The sequence below is a fragment of the Sphaeramia orbicularis genome, chromosome 15 (genome assembly GCF_902148855.1).
Source record: "Sphaeramia orbicularis chromosome 15, fSphaOr1.1, whole genome shotgun sequence".
Taxonomy (NCBI): Eukaryota; Metazoa; Chordata; class Actinopteri; order Kurtiformes; family Apogonidae; genus Sphaeramia; species Sphaeramia orbicularis.
In genome coordinates this window covers 13,526,693-13,546,661 of record NC_043971.1, presented here as the reverse complement: position 1 = coordinate 13,546,661, position 19,969 = coordinate 13,526,693, and the positions used below count along the sequence as shown (strand labels likewise).

Sequence of the window (19,969 nt, the reverse complement as noted above, 5' to 3'; positions counted from 1 at the left end):
AGTTGAAAGATCTGCAGGCTGTGATAACTCTTTTCATTACACACAGTGATGGTTTAACCCATAAAAACTCAAACATCCACCTTTAACCAGAGCCATTTAGTGATGTAACTGTTTAATACCTGTTGATCCATTAACCCATAAAGGCCCAGTGCACTTTTGTGGCAGTTCCCAAATGAATTTTTCTCTCCATTTCACCTTTAAGTGAATTATCACCATTTATTATAATACTATCCTCTGTGACTGAGTGTCACTTGATCGCTTGATTCAATGCACGTCATTATCTGAGAGGACGGCTTGTGTATGTGGGTCTCGCTGTGATTGATGCTCGTGTCATAACTTACAAGATTCAAGTATTACTAAGCTTGATTGTGGTTAAAAGACATTTTCCGATTTGTTCAAACAATCCTGGATAAGTATTTAAACCATAAATCAAAGAATATAAGTGTATTTAACTGTGTGTTTGTATTGCAACCCTATGAGAAATTATACAGAACCTCAAAAGTTACTGCACTTTGTCCAGTAAATGCAGATATGTTCCTGTATTTGACTACAGCAAAGCAAAGCAGGCCTGTTAGCTGCTATACACTCCATTATGTTTGGATAAAAGCAAGTGATAAGTCACAAAGACAAACCAAAACGATGGAAACATGCAAAAATCTCTATGCAGTTGAAAGATCTGCAGGCTGTGATAAGTCTTTTCATTACCAACAGTGATGGTTTAACCCATAAAGACCCATTGCTACTTTTGTGGCAGTTCCCAAATGAATTTTTCTCTCTATTTCACCTTGACTTAAGTGAATTATCACCATTTATTATAATACTATCCTCTGTGACTGTCACTTGATCGCTTGATTCAATGCACGTCATTATCTGAGAGGACGGCTTGTATATGTGGGTCTCGCTGTGATTGATGCTCGTGTCATAACTTACAAGATTCAAGTATTACTAAGCTTGATTGTGGTTAAAAGACATTTTCCGATTTGTTCAAACAATCCTGGATAAGTATTTAAACCATAAATCAATGAATATAAGTGTATTTAACTGTGTGTTTGTATTGCAACCCTATAAGAAATTATGCAGAACCTCAAAAGTTACTGCACTTTGTCCAGTAAATGCAGATATGTTCCCATATTTGATTACATCAAAGTAAAGCAGACCTGTTAGCTGCTATACACTCCATTATGTTGGATAAATGCAATTGATTAGTCACAAAGACAAACCAAAACAATGGAAACATTCTAAAATATCTGTGCAGTTGAAGGATAACTCTTCTCATTACAGACAGTTAGTGATGGTTTAACCTACAGGGGCCAAATCCGGCCCGCCAAAGGGTCCAGTCTGGGGATGAATTTGTGAAATGCAAAAATGACACTAAGACATTAACAATCATTTTAGTTCAGGTTCCACATTCAGACCAATTCAATCTCATAATAACCTATAAATACTCATATCTTTAAAGGTCCCGTATTATGCTATTTTTCAGTCACGTCATATAGGTCTCAGAAGCCCAAAAACATAGTATTTAAGTTTGTTCGCCCCAAAATCATCCTTTGTTCGGAGTTTCAGCGGTCGAAAAAGTCACTCTCACCAGCCCTCCTCAGAACAGGTTGTTTCTGGTCCTTCTTCCGGGTATGCAAATGAACACATCTGTCCACGCCCACTCCCCCTCCCCTCTCTGGGAGAGGACGCGGCTTACGCTAGCGGTACTACGCGCTAATGTTGACTGTGAAGCCATGGCTCGTCTCGTCTACAATACACAAATCTCAGACAGAACGTCTTTCCAAACACTGGCTTTCTTTGCCTTGAGGCGTGATTGAGCCCCGACGGAAAACGGCGGTGTTGTGTCAGGTTTGTGGACCTGACACCGAAAGACGCCTGCCGCCACTAATGCATGGAAGCTACTAACAAGCTTGATGCTAACTTTACTGATGACAACCACAAAGGGCCCGTGTTCAAAGTAGTTCTGTTGAATGTCTCTTCATATTATCAGCTCTTGCATGTTAACGCAAACGTTAGCAGCAGTAACCGAGCTATGTTAGCTGCCATGCTAACGTTAGACGTACACATCAACAACCACCAGCTTATCCGTAATGTAGGGTTATGCAGTAAAGATACAAAAAAAATTACAAGAACTTACATCTCCCACACTTGTACTTGGGTCACGAAGCGTTGGTACTGCGTCCTTCTGGATTCGGAGTCTTTGTGCTAAGCCGGAGCTGTATGGGCCCATGTTCGAAAAACACTCGTCCGTGAAATGCCGGTGTGGGATAAAATACGGACCTTGTAAAATTTGGACCTATTTGGAATTTGCGCGAGCGCAGCCTTACCGGATGTCAGGTTCAGCGAGGCTTATGAAATAAGTACCTTGCAAGTAGAATTGTGCGCTTTTGGGTTCGGGTTAGGGGTCGCTGAACCTGACATCCGGTAAGGCTGCGCTCGCACATGCGCAAATTCCAAATAGGTCCAAATTTTACAAGGTCCGTATTTTATGCCACACCTGGCACACACATACAAGCATTTGGGAATGTTGTTTGGTACATGACCATCAAAGATATAATCCAGCCACTTTTTACGGAGAGGCTCGGAAGTGGGGAGCAAAAATAAACTTTCGTGTTGGTGTGTGCAGCCAACAACACCACAACTTGCGTGTCTCGCCTTCGCCATGTTTGTTGTCCAAGAGGTACTTTGCCAGGGTGGGGCTCACCTTTTCATGCAGGGTGGGGGCACAGTCAGGGGGAGGAGTTAAATCCGCTTATGTCGTCATAAGCGGACCCAACTCAAACTCGGCCGTTTGAGCAGGCATTTTCACAAAATGTGGTGTAGCAAGGCAGGGAGGAAACAGACAGTTTTCAAATTCGAACCTCAGAATGACGCTACTGCAACACACACTACTATAAGAAAACTTTCACAAAGTGAGATTTGCATAATATGGGACATTTAACCCTTTCATACGTGAATTATGAGAACCTTCATCAAGATTTTTTTCCTGAGTGTTTTTATTCATCTTTAGGCATGGGGGAAAAAAAAAAAGATTTTTTTTTTTTTTTTTTTATGAACTTATTTTTCATTGAGTTACAAAAATGTCCACTCAGCTGGACACCATGCATTTCATTTTAGAGGCAAAGATACATGCATTTACTGATATACAGTGGGAAAACTATGGAATAAAAACACTTTTAATGCTGCTAATCTGAGGTTTATTCACATTTTAACATACCTGCATGGAGATAATCTGCAAAAAAACCCAAACCTTTTTGTTTGAAAAAACAGAAAACAAAAGTGTTAATTACAGTCTAATAACAATTGCCTTTTTTTTTTTTTTTGTTTTTTTTTTGTTTTACACTCAAACATGTTACTGTAGATCAGGTTTATCTAGAACAGCAAAGTTACAATAATGGTATGAATTTCAGTGTATAGGAGGATGCATAAGCATCCACTGTGTTGGGTGATATGGAACTAAAACAACAAAACCCATGACTATACAAGAGAACACCTTTGAACAGCTGTCCACTGTAGTGACCACTATGCATGAAAGGGTTAAATTATCTCTTTGTAAATGTAAATGTTTTCATGTATTTAGACGAAAACAAAGTATAATTTCGCAAAAAATCTGAATAACCTGAACAAATATAAACAACCTGAAATGTCTTATGAGAAGTATAATTTTATTAAAATTTCACCTGTTACTAAATATTTTGTGTATCTGTAGATCCACTGTGATCGGTAAGTTATAATGTACATGTGTAAATGATAAACTGAGGCAGAATAGTGTTAAAATTACATTTTTTTTTTCAATTTGTTCATGTTATTCACATTGTTTGAAAGGATAGTTTGTAGATGTAAACATTTTCATAATGTAATTTTACTTTTTTTAACTGTAAAACGAAGAAAAGTTTGGAGTTGACATTATTTATATATTCTTATGTTATTGTTTTACTGGTGCGGCCCACTGCAGATCAAATTTAGCTGAACGTGGCCCCTGAACTAAAATGAGTTTAACACCCCTGATTTAGCCCATAAAGACCCAAACATCCACCTTTAACCAGAACCATTTAGTGATGTAACTGTTTAATACCTGTTGATCCATTAACCCATAAAGACCCAGTGCTACTTTTGTGGCAGTTCCCAAATGAATTTTTCTCTCTATTTCACCTTTACTTAAGTGAATAATCATCATTTATTATAATACTGTCCTCTGTATTTTGCATTTTTTCAGTTAAAATCATGTATTTTCCTATATTTAATTCACTGATCCGGTAAAAAACACAGATTAAATTTGAGGGATGTTATTTCAGAAATAGAGAAAACTGAGGAAAAAGTGACTTTTTCCACCAAAGACATCAATAAAGGAACATAAACCCAGTGTGTCCATCCACAGTCACTGATCCAACTCCATGGGTTTTACTGGTGAATCAATGTTGTAGAAGATGACAGTGTTTCCACGTTTACTACGGAGCCTCTGAATGGGTCATATCTGATGACCATGAAAAGATGGATGACTTCATTTTACACCAATTATTTACATGTATTGATATGATTAGTGGATCAACAGGTATTAAACTGTTTACATCAGAAGAAGTATAAACTTATTTAATCCTACCCCTCAAGTGCTTTACATCTTTATCACTAACTTTTTACAAGAATCGAAAAATACATTTTTCCTAATTTTAGCATTCAACCACAGCTAATATATAATGCAGTAATTGAATTATGCACAACAGAATAATCATAGTAGTACAGTCACACAAACAGACATCAATCAAATTTAACCCTTTCATGCATAGTGGTCTATACAGTGGACAGCTATTCTGCAGCTGTTCTCTTGTATATTCATGGGTTTTGTTGTTCTTTTCCTTGGTTTTTTTTTTTTTTTCCACACATATCTTTATTAAAGTTTTAAGACACTACATATCTTTTCTGACATGAATTGGTAACATTATGTAGATCTCTTCTGAGCATAAACCCCCAGAATCACAAGCCCTCCCCATAGTTTTCACACAATTTATCAGTAAATACATGTTTCTGTGCGTCAAAAATTAAACGTGTGGTGTCCAGGTGAGTGGACATTTTTGCAACTGCATGAAAAATAGATTCATAAGAATTTTTTTTCATTATTATTTTTTAATGTAGTTTTTATCATTTTTTTTAAAAATTATTTTTATTTATTTGTTTTTTTAAATATATTTTTCAGAAGAAAATTTTCAATCACATTGTTTTTTTCATGCCTAAAGAGTAATAAAAACACTCAGGAAAAAATTTTTGATTAAGGTTCTCATAATTCGTGCATGAAAGGGTTAATATAACCGCAATGTTTCTGAGATAATGGTTTGGTGATGTGTTATTCAGGCTTAATTTATCATTTATTCTCCAGGACTGATGTAAAAAATGCTTTACAACTCTGACTCTACCATTGTCAACTTGATTTGCCTCGAACAAAGAATAAAAGTTTCCATACACAAAAACCCATGCAGTCTAATTCTAGGTTCTTACATGCGTGCAGTGTTTGACAGTGAGCTGATTCTCCCCTCCCTGTCCTTTGTCTGTAAGCGTCTCCTCTGTGTAACCCGACCATGGGGACAATCATCATTCCTCAGCTATTAGCACCAAATCTTTGGCCGGACCTGAATGTGAGGAGATGTTGTGTTGTCAGCTGGAAGGCTCTGGTTTCTCCCCAGATGAGTGGAGAAAGGGGTCAGTGACGCCTGTCAACGACCCCCAACGGCCCCTGGTTTCCTGTCCAGGGACCACTCAATGGCCTTCATTACGTGTCACTGAAGAACCAAAATGGCCTCTGCTCTAGATTTCCACCCTGGAGTCTTTATCATGATAGTTGTTTGGCTGAAACTCAAGAGTTTTCAGAATGAATGCCCACTGGAAGGAAAAGCAAGTAGTTGAAGATATAGCTAAGATATACATTTACTGATATCGGTAATTAACTATGAAAGGCAGTAAGGTTCTTTGTCCAATCTCAGAGATTGGAAATCTTTTCAAGGGTCTAATTTTTCCGTGCAGATGTCGGAGGTAGACGACTGAAACATAAGAGGGAACGTGGAGGCTTGGCCAACAGGGTAAAGGACACACAAGTTTGGAAAAATAATGGTTGGATCAATGAAAAACCACATAATCAAAACCGTATCTCCTACTGAGAGAAAGTGAGGCCGTTATACCTTGTATTTCATTCTGCTTAAAACCCCTTTCACACCAAAACATCCACAAGTGAATTTCTCTGCATGATAACCACACTCCAGGGCAAATGATCTGTGCTGCCATGTTTCATTTATGCAAAAAAAAAAAAAAAAAAAAAAGGGCATTAAAATACTTCCCAAAACTGGAAGGATTCAGACAAGACAAGCTCCAGGAGTTGCATCATATTTTCAGATGACCATGGAACAACTTGAGGTTTATTTAAACTGTGTTTTTCTAACCATAATGATATTGTTGTCTTTGTAACATTATACCAGGGACATGCTGAGCGATGTGGTCCAGTAACAGTGTATTCTAGATCCTGGATACACAGGACTGATATATAATTATTCCAACCCATGTTATTAATTAAGTGTTGTTGGGCAAAGGTGTATTTACTGCAAAAATTCAGATCTGTCTTGTAGCTGTGGTTTAAGCCTGATTAAACTTTAATGCTAAGTCACCAGAACCAAACTGCAGATAAATGACCCACAATGGAAATAAAAGAACTGAATTCCCTTCGAGGTTACAGAGTTCTTTGTTTCTACGGGTTGTATTCTTGTTAAATTGATCTTAATAAAGGTTTTTTAATTATTTATTAACCCTTTCATGCACACTGGTCACCAGAGTGGACAGTTATTCAAAGCTCTTCTCTTGTATATTCATGGGTTTTGTTGTTTTAGTTCCATATCAGCCGACACAGTGGACACTTATGCATCATCCCATACACTGTAATTGTTACCATTTGTGTAACTTTGCTGTTCTAGATAAACCTGATCTACAGTAACATGTTTGAGTGTTGAAGGGGTGGGATTAAATAAATTATATTTCCTCCCACTCCTTTCAAATGTGCAAATGAAGTCATGTAGACATATAAGTTTTGTTTTTGTTTTTTTTTCTTCCATGACCTCTTACTACCTGTTTTATTTCTAAAGACTAAGTAAGATGCCTTTGTCTTGTTGCATATTCGAAATAAACTAAACTAAACTAAAAAAAAAAAAAAAAACTAACAAAAAAAATCAATTGCTTCTTTTTGTTACTAAACTGCAATTAACTCTTTTTTTTTTTTTTTTATACAAAAAAAATTTTTTTGTTGCACATTATCTCCATGAAGTGAGTAATGACTAGTATTAGAGTTTGTTACAATGTGAGAAAACAGCAGATTAGCAGCATTAAAAATGTTTTTATTTCATAGTTTTCACACAACACATCAGTAAATCCTTGTTTCTTTTCTTCAAAAATTAAACGCATGGTGTCATGCTGACATTTTTGGAACTCCATGAATAATGGGTTTATAAGAAAATTTTCAGTCGCATTGTTTTTTTCATCCCTAAAGAGGAATAAAAACATTAAGGAAATAAATGGTGATTAAGGTTCTCATAATTCATGCATGAAAGGGTTAATTACCTTAAATAAGGATATACATTTAAACATATATCCTCAGTGTTCATCCAATGGTCAAAGTGCAATATATTTATATATCTCTACCATTTCTTGGTTGGCTTTTTTTAAAATTCTGTATATATATTTACAGTTTTCTTTTAAAGTGTTTTGCACTACGCACCACAAGAGATGTCTCAATAAAAGCATTCTATTCTAAGATCATTGATTTGACTGAATAAAAGGTTTAAAAAAAATGAATATAGATGAAAAAGAACCCATAGTTACAAAGAAACATGATCAACAAACCGCAAAATAGGATTAATAATAAACATGCAGGATGTAATGGAAATGACCAAAATATAGAGAAGTTTAAACACAAATTCACAAGGTTATGAGGAGCTATATCACCGTCTGCAAGACCGTATCCATTCATACAGCTACATGGACCAAGAATAATGCATTGAGGTCCACAGTATGAAAACTGCACATTAAGAATGTATAAAAGCACCTGCAGGAAATAGACAATAGTTTTACAAAGAAACATGTAACAGGGAAAAGAAAAAAAACAAACATATTTATTGAATATGCCCTTTTGCATAAAATGACTAAAACAAAACTTTCCCAAACAAAATGAAGCAAACAAACCAAATTAACCCTTTCATGCATGAATTATGAGAACCTTAGTCAAGATTTTTTTACCTGGTTGTTTTTATTCCTCTTTAGGCATGAAAAAAAAAAACCAAAAAAACAATGCAATTGAAATTTTTTTAATGAACGTATTTTTCGTAGAGTTAGAAAAACCATGAAACAAAGAAACATGTATATCAGAAAGCGATGTACTGTGTGACAGCTATAAAATAAAACATTTTTAATGCAGCTAATCTGATGTGACTAGTTGTTACTCACTTCATGGAGATAATTTGCAAAAAAAAAAAGTTTAAGAAAACTGTTTTTCTTATAGTCTAATTAGTAGTAGTAGTAGTAGTAGTAGTAGTAGTAGTAGTAGTAGTAGTAGTAGTTTATTTCGAGCATATAGAATCATCAGATAACAAAGAATCATACAACATGGTCAAAACAAATAAAGAAATACAATTTTTTTGCGCTCGAAAAGGAGTGGGAAGAAGTATAACTTATTAACTCCCACCCCCTTTTTTACAAACTAATAATAAAACTAGATCCGCTTCCTTTACTTTGTTAACACACATTTTCCTCTGTATATTTTTTACAATAACACAAAACATCCATAAAAACCATTCATATACACTTTTTGTAGTCACCTCATACACAATCAGCTTTGCAATAATCAACCGATTTTAATATAAACTATTATATATATATATATATATATATATATATATCTCCACTTTAAATATTTACTCCAAATACAATGATCAATAAATATGATAGTATTTTCTTATCATAACCAATTAACTATAATATCTTATTTTATTTGCTCCAGATTATTCCACAGATGTACCCCTCTAACAGAGATACACTACTAATTGCAATTAGTAAATGATTTACACTAAAACATGTTAGTGCAGATCAGGTTTATCAAAAACAGCAAAATTACAGTAATGGCATGAATGTCAGTGTATGGGATGGTGCACATGTGTCCACTGTGTTGGCTGAAATGGAACTAAAACAACAAAACCTGTGAATATACAAGAGAACAGCTGGAGAATAACTGTCCACTGTAGTGACCAGTATGCATGAAAGGGTTAAGCAACCAAACAAACCAAATTAGTATCTATAGAAGAAGACAGAAAAAATCAGTAAAATACAGCTGAAATAAGTGACTTAAACGGTGTGGTTTAATATTGACCTCATGTTACCCTATTAGAGTACTCAGAGGAAGTGACATGAGCTCTACAATATATATATGAAGGAGTAAAATAATCACCATCCCAGCATCTGTAGATGTTAGACTGAACCTTGTATAATGGCTATGACATCCATTTATCAGGAATGCAGTAAGGATGAGTAAAACATGGAGTGTAGAAAAAAAGACAGAGAATGAAAATGCTGCAGCTTATAGAGGACGAGAAGCAGAAAAGATACATTCTGAAATGTTTCTTCCTGGAAATGTTCCAAATGTGTGTATGAGCATTCCTACACATGACAACATCAGTTATATATAGATTTTTTGCAAGGAAACTAGTATGTACTGTAGTGCTCGACGGTAAGCCTGTTGTCTGTGCTTTAAAGGGGTCATATTTTGCTAAACCCACTTTTATTAGTCATTTATTTGTGTATTTGGATCTTAATAGTTCATAAAGTTTGAATTTGAACCCTTCAGGTGCTGCACAGCTCTCTATATATTCATTTTAGTAAAAATCTAGTAGGTTTCTACAACCCATTTTTAATTCTTGCTTGATTTGTTACGTTTTATAACTAGTTACGTCATGACATTTGAACTAATGATGGGACTTCTGGCTCTTTGAAGGGAGCTGTTCACTGAAAAGAGCCATTCAAAAGACTGGCTCTTTTATGTTTTTTGCATTATTTTGAAACACCAATGTTTTAATGACTAAATAGGCTACATGTGATGACTGACATTACATTTTAAAGGTGTTTAATTGGCGCGGCAGTAAATATTATCTTACCATAAAAAAGAGTAATTAGTTCAAATGTGTGGGCTAAATACATGACATGAGAAGTGACATTAGGCAAATGCTGGAATTTGACAAAAAACATCACAGTACATTATGTGGACTAGTCTGTAGCCTAAAAATGAAGAAGAAAATAAAACATTTCTTATGAAATAATATTTTATTCTCCTCAAAACAAGAACAACTAGAAGCACTTGGAGAGCGCAGACCTCGGCCAAGGCTGATCAGTGGCCCCCCCCCCGTGGGCCCCCCCACCCCCGATCACCACCAAAATTTAATCATTTCTTCCTTATCCCATTTCCAAAAAACCCTGAAAATTTCATCCAAATCTGTCCATAACTTTTTGAGTTATGTTGCACACTAACGGACAAACAAACAAACAAACAAACAAACAAACAAACCCTGGCAAAAACATAACCTCCTTGGCGGAGGTAATAAATGTGTGCAAACATACGGGAAAAAATTGCACAAAACACAACAGTGATTAATCACTGCAATTACAGTACTTAAATACCTGAAAAACTGTAGTGCAAATAAAAGACTTCAAGTAACATTGCAAAATAATTTGATATCTCTAATGTAAATATCAAAATGATACCACATCAGGAGTTCTCTCACTTCTACTTTGTATATAAAGCCAGTGCCTCCCCAGTGACGCTAAACTGACAGGCAATCGGACACTCCCTCCTTAAAAAAAGAAATAAATTAAATAAAATAAAAATAAATTGAAGGGCTCTTTACAAAGACTCAGTTCCCATTGTTCATTTCAAAGAGCCGTTCAAAAGATTTGATTCATTGATGAACATCACATCACTAATTTGCACATATAAGGTCAAGACTTCCAATGAACATTTTTCCGAATACGCCATAATTGTTTGTCAGCAGCAGTTGTAGTAAAAACTGAAAATATGTCAAAATTTCAAGCTGATTACCTAAATTGTTCAGTTGTTGGTTGAACAGGACAGAGCAGCACAATCAAAAACAAGGAGGGGGCGGGGCATGAAGTGGCTCATGTGCATTTAAAGGGCCAGCGCTCAAAACAACCTTTCTGGTGTCATTACTGAGAAATAGGGTTGAAGATGGACCTGTGGAGTTGAATTAGTGAAGAATTCAGACCAGAGCATAGCATTTCAACATGATATCATGAATTGCGTTTGCACTTTTAATTGGCATGTTTTCTGTACGCATTATAAGCTTTCAGCGTGTATGTTTACACCGTGTAAAATAACACACCATTAGATTTATGAACCACCCATTGTTCTCAATTTACATAAATGAAATAAACTTCAAAAAAACACTGAAATGTGTAAGAACCAAACAAGCCTTGATTGTTTGTGAAAATTTGAATGTATTGATACCTGATTAGACCTCTGACTTTATTTTTTATTTATTTTAATTTCATTTATTTATTTATTTTTTTATTTTTATATATAATGTTATTTACAAATACTGTTCAGCATAAGTTTGAAGTTGATGCTCAGTCTGGAAAAAAAAAAGTGTTTCCCTATGGAATTCTTTAGAATGTATGGCCAGATTTTGTAATAAAGTTGAGAAAAAATGAAATAAAAATAACACACCATTAGCACAGTTAGCGGCTAAGGTGATTAGTGGTTAGGGTTAGCAGTTAGGGATTAATGCATTTAGCGGCTAACACATTGACACGCCATCAAATGGCATTAAATAACGTGAAAGGATGAAAATGCGTACGTATAACTCGCCATATGCAATAAACTGGCATCACATACAACGTGATTTCATGAGATCAGTCTGAGCATTTACAATTCATGTAGACCACAAGGAAATCTTTTAAAATGCATAATTCCATCTAAGAAAAAAAAGCAAAATATCACTCCTTTAAGGGAAAGAAGTTCCTGGAAGCATAAAAAAAAAAAGTATCGTTTGCGTCAACTCTCCAGGATTCTGTTCTGTCTACATGGTCTGATGTTTTAGTGTTCACGATGGCGCTGTAAGGTGCTGTAAATGTCAGACTGAATTTCATCTGAGCTGAAATAAATTCCTCCAGCTCGACTCAGTGGGAAGTAAAAGGCACTTGAACTTGAAATAGTTGTCTCACTGCTGGAACGCTCCAAGCACCTATTTGCCTATGACCTATTTGCCTCTGAAAATCCTCCAGGAGGGCTGTTCTCTGAAGCAGTGTTAAAAACTTTCCACCAGTAACATCTCACCGTCTCCTCACCTTACTCATTTTGTAGAGGTCGCTCTTTTTTTTTTTTTTTTTTTTTTTTTCTTTTGCAGCGTCCTGGTTTCGAGTCAGTGGGTCAATATTTGCCTTTAACTTTTGACCTATGTGTTTACCCACCTTTTTACTCAATTACTGCCATCACCGCAGTCTAGCTCAGCAAGGCTGGTCCCTCAAAGAACTCCAAAGAAATCCTTTTTTAATGTTTTCACAGACGGCAAAGAGGGAGAGACTTGTGCTTTCAGAGAAGGACAGTCTGATTTATAGGCTAATAAATATGTGCAAAGTTTGTGGATTAACACACATCTGTAGTGACGTGAGGATTTTGGTTTAGAGCTGCAACTTCTATTCATTTTGCAGTTGTACATGTAATTTTACTGACTTTGTAAATAGACGACGTAATGTAGTAGTCATTAGGATGTAGAAGTTGATTGATCATGTATTTCAAGCATATGAAAGTAGAGGAAAAAAATAAGAATAAAAAGGAAAAAGAACATGAAAAGAACACATTTAACCCTATAATGCCAAACATATCATATTTGATACATGAATTTTGAAGCACTCTACATAATCAGTGTGACACTCTTTTCTAGAAAAACCTGATGTATACAATTAGATACATGCAATACACAGATAATCAACCAGGGGGAGGAATTCATTCACCAGAGGCCTTTCCAGTGACACTACAAGACTGTCATTAATGAGGAAGGAGGCAGAACTTTGGCAATTTTGAAAAGGAATTACCAATTTGTTAGACATGTTTGTGTTATATTATGTTTTATTTGTTCAAACTTAATATTTGAGCATTGAGACCTGATGTATCAAATATAATACAAAATTGAAACTCATACATGGAAATTGGTATTTGAAATGTTTGGCTGACAGAAGCCATCACTTCTTTAACCCATAAAGACCCAAAGATTCGCCATCGACCAAAATCATCTACTGATATAAAATGTTTAATACCTATTGATCCACTAATCCTATCAATACATGTAAACAATTGGTGGAAAATATAGTTTGTCATCTTTTCATCGTCATCAAATATGACCAATTTGGACGTTCAGAGGCTCCATAGTGAACATGGAAACACCGTCATCTTCTACAAAACTGATTCACCAGTAAAACCCATGGAGTTGGATCAATGACAGTGGATGGAGACACTTGGTTTATGTACAGTTAATGATAGATTTTATAGAAAAAGTCCCTTTTTCTTCAGTTTTCTCTGTTTTTGATACAAAAACCATCAACTTTAATCTGAACTTTTATGAACATCTGCATGATTAGTAGATTAAATATTGAAAAATACCTGATTTTAACTGGAACTAGAAGCACTCGGAGAGCGCAGACCTCCGCCAAGGCTGATCAGTAACCCCCCCCCCGTGGGCCCCCCCACGCCAAGGAGGTTATGTTTTTGCCAGGGTTTGTTTGTCTGTGTCTGTTTGTCTGTCTGTTAGTGTGCAACATAACTCAAAAAGTTATGGACAGATTTTGATGAAATTTTCAGGGTTTGTTGGAAATGGGATAAGGAAGAAATGATTAAATTTTGGTGGTGATCGGGGGTCACTGATCAGCCTTGGCGGAGGTCTGCACCCCCCCCCCCCCCCCCCCCGATCACCACCAAAATTTAATCATTTCCAACAAACCCTGGAAATTTCATCAAAATCTGTCCATAACTTTTTGAGTTATGTTGCACACTAATGGACAGACAAACAGACAGACAGACAAACAAACAAACAAACAAACCCTGGCAAAAACATAACCTCCTTGGCGGAGGTAATAAATTATGTTAAATCATGTAGGAAATATTAAATATAGAGGAAAAAGTCATTTGGGAAGTGTCATAAAAGTAGCACTGGGTCTTAATGGGTTAAAATCCATTACAAAAAAAAAATCGTCTCCCTTTCTTCTTATTATCTGCTCACTAATTTCACTTCCATTACACATCTACTTACAAATGAAACCACAGATGTTGATTTCAGAGACCTCGATGTTTACTTCTGTATCACAGTATGTGACGTCTTTGTTATTGTTATGTTTTACATATGGGCCAGTTCAGAACCGTGACCAGCTCACATTCTTTTTAAACAGGGCCCATATCAGATTCTAGTGTGAACAGCTAGATGATAACATCAGATCTGAGCAATAAATCCAAATTGTGTGAACATAGTTTATGGACAAGTAGCTATTATTAGTTTCTGGTTCTTTACTGTAAATGATACAACTGCAGAGATAAATGTGTTGTCAGTTAGTACATCCTGCAGGTCTCATAGTGGACTCTTACACACATACATGGATAGGATGCATCTTTCCAAAACATTCACGTGTGCATTAAAACCAAATGGGAACTATTTCTACAATTATGCGACAGAACCCAGAACTTCTCTTATTGCTGTTACAGTTACTGCCATCCCATGTCTACGTCTGTACAGTGTGCTGTTAATAATCCAGACTGCTGTGACCCGTTTTAGACAGATCCTCAGACTAATAAGCTCATTACTGCTCTCTCCAGTCAGAGCAGCAGGTCAGGAGTTCTACACACACTCACAACTGCACACACTGCAGCACAATGTGTAAACAGGTTGTACACATACACATGGAATACACCATGTCTTTATCCTATAATACATGAAAAATTACATTTTCATTCATTTTCATTATTTTTAGTCTGCTTTACTTACCTTTAATAGTGCACAAGAAATGTTTGTATTTTGAGGATTTGACCAGTTTTAGTTCATTTTTCTCTTCACTATATCAGTGTTAGTCTGAGTTTTTGTTCATAAACACATTAGCATACTACTACTACTACTACTACTCTTGGGTGCTGTAAAGGGGGGGTAAACATGACAAATTCATGGGGCCCAGCATTTGTTGGGGGGGGGGGCTCATAGAGCAGTGGAGGGGGTCCAGTGGATACAGGTTAGAATTTGTGAAAATTTTGTGTAAGAGCCGCTGTATAATAGAGGCATAGAAGTCAGGAATCAGACGTTGAAAGCATGTTAAGTTTCAGTTTCGTTTCATGCCAGCACGAGTAACATTAGTTACAGACCGCATCCATCCATCCATCCATCCATCCATCTCAAGGAGCATATCTTTGGATGATGCACTGGAAAAAAAATCACAATCATATCAAGTGTATTTTTCTCATTTCTAGTCAAAACATCTCATCACACTTGAAATAAGACATAATCACCTAAAGAGTAACTTTTCAGTGAGATATAAGAACTTATTTTTAGACAATTGATCTTGAAAATCTTATTTCAAGAAATCTTACCAAGATAATTTTCATTTGATCCTTTGGCAGATTTTTTTTTTTTTTTGCCTTAATTCAAGATTTTTTTTTTTTTTCTTAATTCAAGCAAAAAAAAAAAAAAAAAAATCTGCCAAAGGAACAAATGAAAATTATTTTGGTAAGATTTCTTGAAATAAGATTTTTTTTTTTTTTTGCCTTAATTCAAGATTTATTTATTTTTTGCTTAATTCAAGCAAAAAAAAAAAAAAAAAAAATCTGCCAAAGGAACAAATGAAAATTATTTTGGTAAGATTTGTTTAAGTAAGATTTTTTTTTTTTTTTTTTGCCTTAATTCAAGATTTATTAATTTTTATTTATTTATTAATTTATTTTGCTTAATTCAAGAAAAGAAAAAAAAAATCTGCCAAAGGAACAAATGAAAATTATTTTGGTAAGGTTTGATGAAATTTTTCAAGATCTGTTGTCTAAAAATAAGTTCTTATATCACACTGAAAAGTTACTCTTTAGGTGATTCCACATTATTAAATCCACATTAACTCCAAAAGGATAGAAGAATGCATGAGATCAAGTAATTTACAGATTACTGTTGTAAAAGGCCCCATATTTTAGTGTTGTGGACCATGGATCAGGAACATTGAAGGATTTTTTTCTGCACTGACTGCGCTGTACATACTGTTTGACATTTATTTTCTATATATAATGTACATAGTCTTGATATACTTATTCTCTAATGTTTTTTTATTGATGTACATATTCTTGAGTGTTTTTATATATTTGTATATTTTTTTATCTCGCTGAGAACTACGTCTACACTGCAAAAAATCTAAATCTTACCAAGTGTATTTTTCTCATTTCTAGTCAAAATATCTCATCACACCTGAAATAAGACAATCACCTAAAGAGTAGCTTTTCAGTGAGATATAAGAACTTATTTTTCCTGGCTGTTCCAAAGTCGAGGCTTAAATCTAAGGGTGACCGGGCCTTTTCCATCAGGGCCCCTCGACTTTGGAACGGCCTGCCAGAGGAAATAAGGCATGCGGAATCAGTGGCATCTTTTAAGTCACTTCTTAAAACACACTTTTATAGACTTGCTTTTATGTGATGTTTGTCCCTTTCAATTTTTAAATTTTTTAATTTGAATCTTATCCTGTTTGATTGTTGGTTTATATTCTCATACATGATGTTGTTTTATCTCACGCCTCTACTTCTGCATTGATTTAACAGCATCATGTTACATTACCCCTGCACTCCTTATTCCGATTCATTTAATCTGTTTGAAGTGTCTTGTTTCTGCATTGTTGTACACATCTCTCCTATTATGTTGCTTCTATTTTACTGTTTTTAGTGTTTTTATTTACATCTTGTATCCTGCTGTTGTGCCCTTTTATTTTATTTGTTTGTCAAAGCACTTTGTAAACGTTTTAAAAGGTGCTATATAAATAAAGTTATTATTATTATTATTATTATTATTATTATTATTATTATAAAATAATAAAGTTTTTTTTTTTTTTTTTTTTTTTTTTTTTTTTTTTTTTCCGACAATAGATCTGGAAAATCTTATTTCAAGAAATCTTACCAAGATAAATTTCACTTGTTCCATTGGGAGAGATTTTTTTTTGCGTAACTCAAGCAAAAAATCTGCAAACGGAACAAGTGAAAATTATCTTGGTAAGATTTCTTGGAATATTACCTGGAAATTTGTACGGTGGGGGGAGGGATGGGGTGGGTATTGTATTTATGTTATGTAGAAAATCCAAAAGTATTGTTGTTTTTTTTCTTGTATGACTGTCACCTTTTTTTTTTTTTCTTTTTTTTTTTACCTTGACTCCAATAAAAAGAACGTTGGGTTAAAAAAAAGGGAAAAAAAGATTTCTTATATCTCACTGAAAAGTTACTCTTTTGGTGATTATGTCTTATTTAAGTGTGATGAGATGTTTTGACTAGAAATGAGAAAAATATACTTGGTAAGAATTAGATTTTTTTCTAGTGTAAGAAAAATTTCAATATGTGCACAAAATGATAATAATCTTGAATTTTCAATCTTGGAAAATGAGGCTGAATGTGCCTGTAATTCCATGTCGCTTTAGTTCATGTTATATTCCTTTATTTTTATTTTTTATTCAGTTTCTATGCTTCTTAAAGCTGTCACTTGTAGTTTTGTTTGATACTGGGATTATTCCTTCACTTGTTTTAGGTTTTGTTACCTATATAACCCTGTCCTCCTCAGTCAGTTCATATGTCTGATTGTGTTTGTGTAAAATTAGAAGTGAAACCACATCCTCCTGATTGTATCTGTGGACCTTCAGGGTCTCTGGGTGGCTGTGCAAACAAACTGAGCCGGGCCATAACAGCCTGGCTCCACTGTGGCGTCACAACATGCACACAAACATTAATACTAGGATGCATCCAACACACACACACACACACACACACACACACACACACACACACACACACACACACACACACACCTCAACTATTCTGAATGAAATCCTACACCTCTCTTATCCTTATCCATATAATCTCAAGTTGTTCAGCCACACACATATTTTTACTGTGTTTATTTTACTGCATAAACCTGCCAGAACTCGCATGTGACATAAGTGATCTATTAGGCAGTTACAAGGAAACAGAAATAAGCACAGCGATTGTTGGCCACAATCTGGTGCAGACTTTGATCTGCACTTTTATTAAAACAGTATTCAGACACAATGCGACTGTGCAGCCCAGAGGCAATAAAACACAGCCTTATCATTTGTGTTTCATTTTTCACAGTGTTCCAGTTACTAAAGCCAAGTCTGTTTCACTGCTCTGATAGATCTGACTCCTGCTCTGAGTCATTTAGCTGCTTATATAACTCTGATGAATGTCGCCCTCCTGCTCGCTCTTTCCTCCTTTCTTTCTTTTTTGTATGCTGTGATTTTGTTTGGTCTTTCTGTCATTTTTTACTTTTCTAATGCCCCGTTTCCACTGCGTGTTATCGGCTCGGCTCGACTCGACTCGGTCTTTTTCTGTTTCCATTACGAAAAAGGACCTGGAATCTGGTACCCGGTACTAGTTTTTTGGTGTCACTTCCACCAAGGCTCCAGGACTGGGGACCAGATACTAAAACGTGACGTGTAAACACTGCAGACCACTGACTGGTCAGACAGTTTTCACTGTGACCCTCCGTTTTACAAAAAACAGATGCTGAAGTGGGCAGTAAATATAGCAGTACATTAATCCACATGATAACAGCCCAAAACTACACCATGGTTGGTCGAGGAGATTCAGTCTTTGGTGGCCGACGTAAAAATTCAGACGAGACAACATGCAACGAACGAGTTTATCAGCAACTCTCTGAACAGACGACACAGAAGTAACGCGCCGCATCACTATAACGTCCAGGTACTATAAAGTTATAGGATCTTGTAATGGAAACGGTCTCCAGGAATACGGAGTTGAGCCGAGTCAAGTCAAGCTGGTTCCCATGTAGCGGAAACGCGGCATAAATTGTTTCCGTGTCAGCGTAAATCATTCTGCAGCCAAATCTGAGATGCAAGTTCCAAAATCTCATCATATTATTGTTGTAGTTTAAACCCTATATGTATGGGATTAGTTTTACCTGTGGACTAGTGATGTTCGATACCACGGATTTCTTTTCCGATCCGATACCGAGTAAAATTCAAGCTGGTAACGGCGATACCAATCTGATACCGATACTTTGTACAAATACACTTAACCCTTTCATGCACACTGGTCACTACAGTGGACAGCTGTTCAAAGCCGTTCTCTTGTATATTCATGGGTTTTGTTGTTTTAGTTCCATATCAGCCGACGTAGTGGATGCTTATGCACCATTCCATCCACTGTAATTCATACCATAAGTGGAACTTTGCTGTTCTATATAAACTGGATCTGCAGTAACATGTTTGAGTGTTGAAGGGGTGGGATTAAGTAAATTATATTTCCTCCCACTGATTTTCGAATGTGCAAATGAAGTCATGTATATGTGTAAGTTTTGTTTTTGTTTTTTTCCATGACCTCTTACTTCCTGTTTTATTTCTAAGGACTAAGTAAGATTACTTTGTCTTATTGCATATTCGAAACAAACTCAACTAAAAAAAAAAAAATCAGTTGATTGCTATTGTTACTACACTGCAATTAACAGTTGTTTTTTTGTTTTTGTTTTTTTTGCATATTCTCTCCATGAAGTGAGTAATGACTAGTATTAGAGTTTGTTAAAATGTGAGAAAACAGCAGATTAGCTGCATTAAAAATGTTTTATTTCATAGTTTTCACACAGTAAATCCATGTTTGTTTTTTGCTTCAAAAATTAAACGAATGGTGTCAAATGGA

General features: G+C 35.4%; 1 long non-coding RNA gene across 1 annotated transcript; it reads right to left on the bottom strand.

Annotated features, from left to right (window-relative positions):
* Positions 1 to 1,291: 1,291 nt before the first annotated feature.
* LOC115434567 (uncharacterized) lies at positions 1,292 to 19,362 on the bottom strand. Its single transcript, XR_003937553.1, has 3 exons — positions 19,244 to 19,362; positions 16,829 to 16,830; positions 1,292 to 1,301 (listed from the first exon to the last, which is right to left on the bottom strand). It is a non-coding gene; the product is annotated as an uncharacterized LOC115434567 (long non-coding RNA).
* Between the last annotated feature and the right edge of the window lie 607 nt (positions 19,363 to 19,969).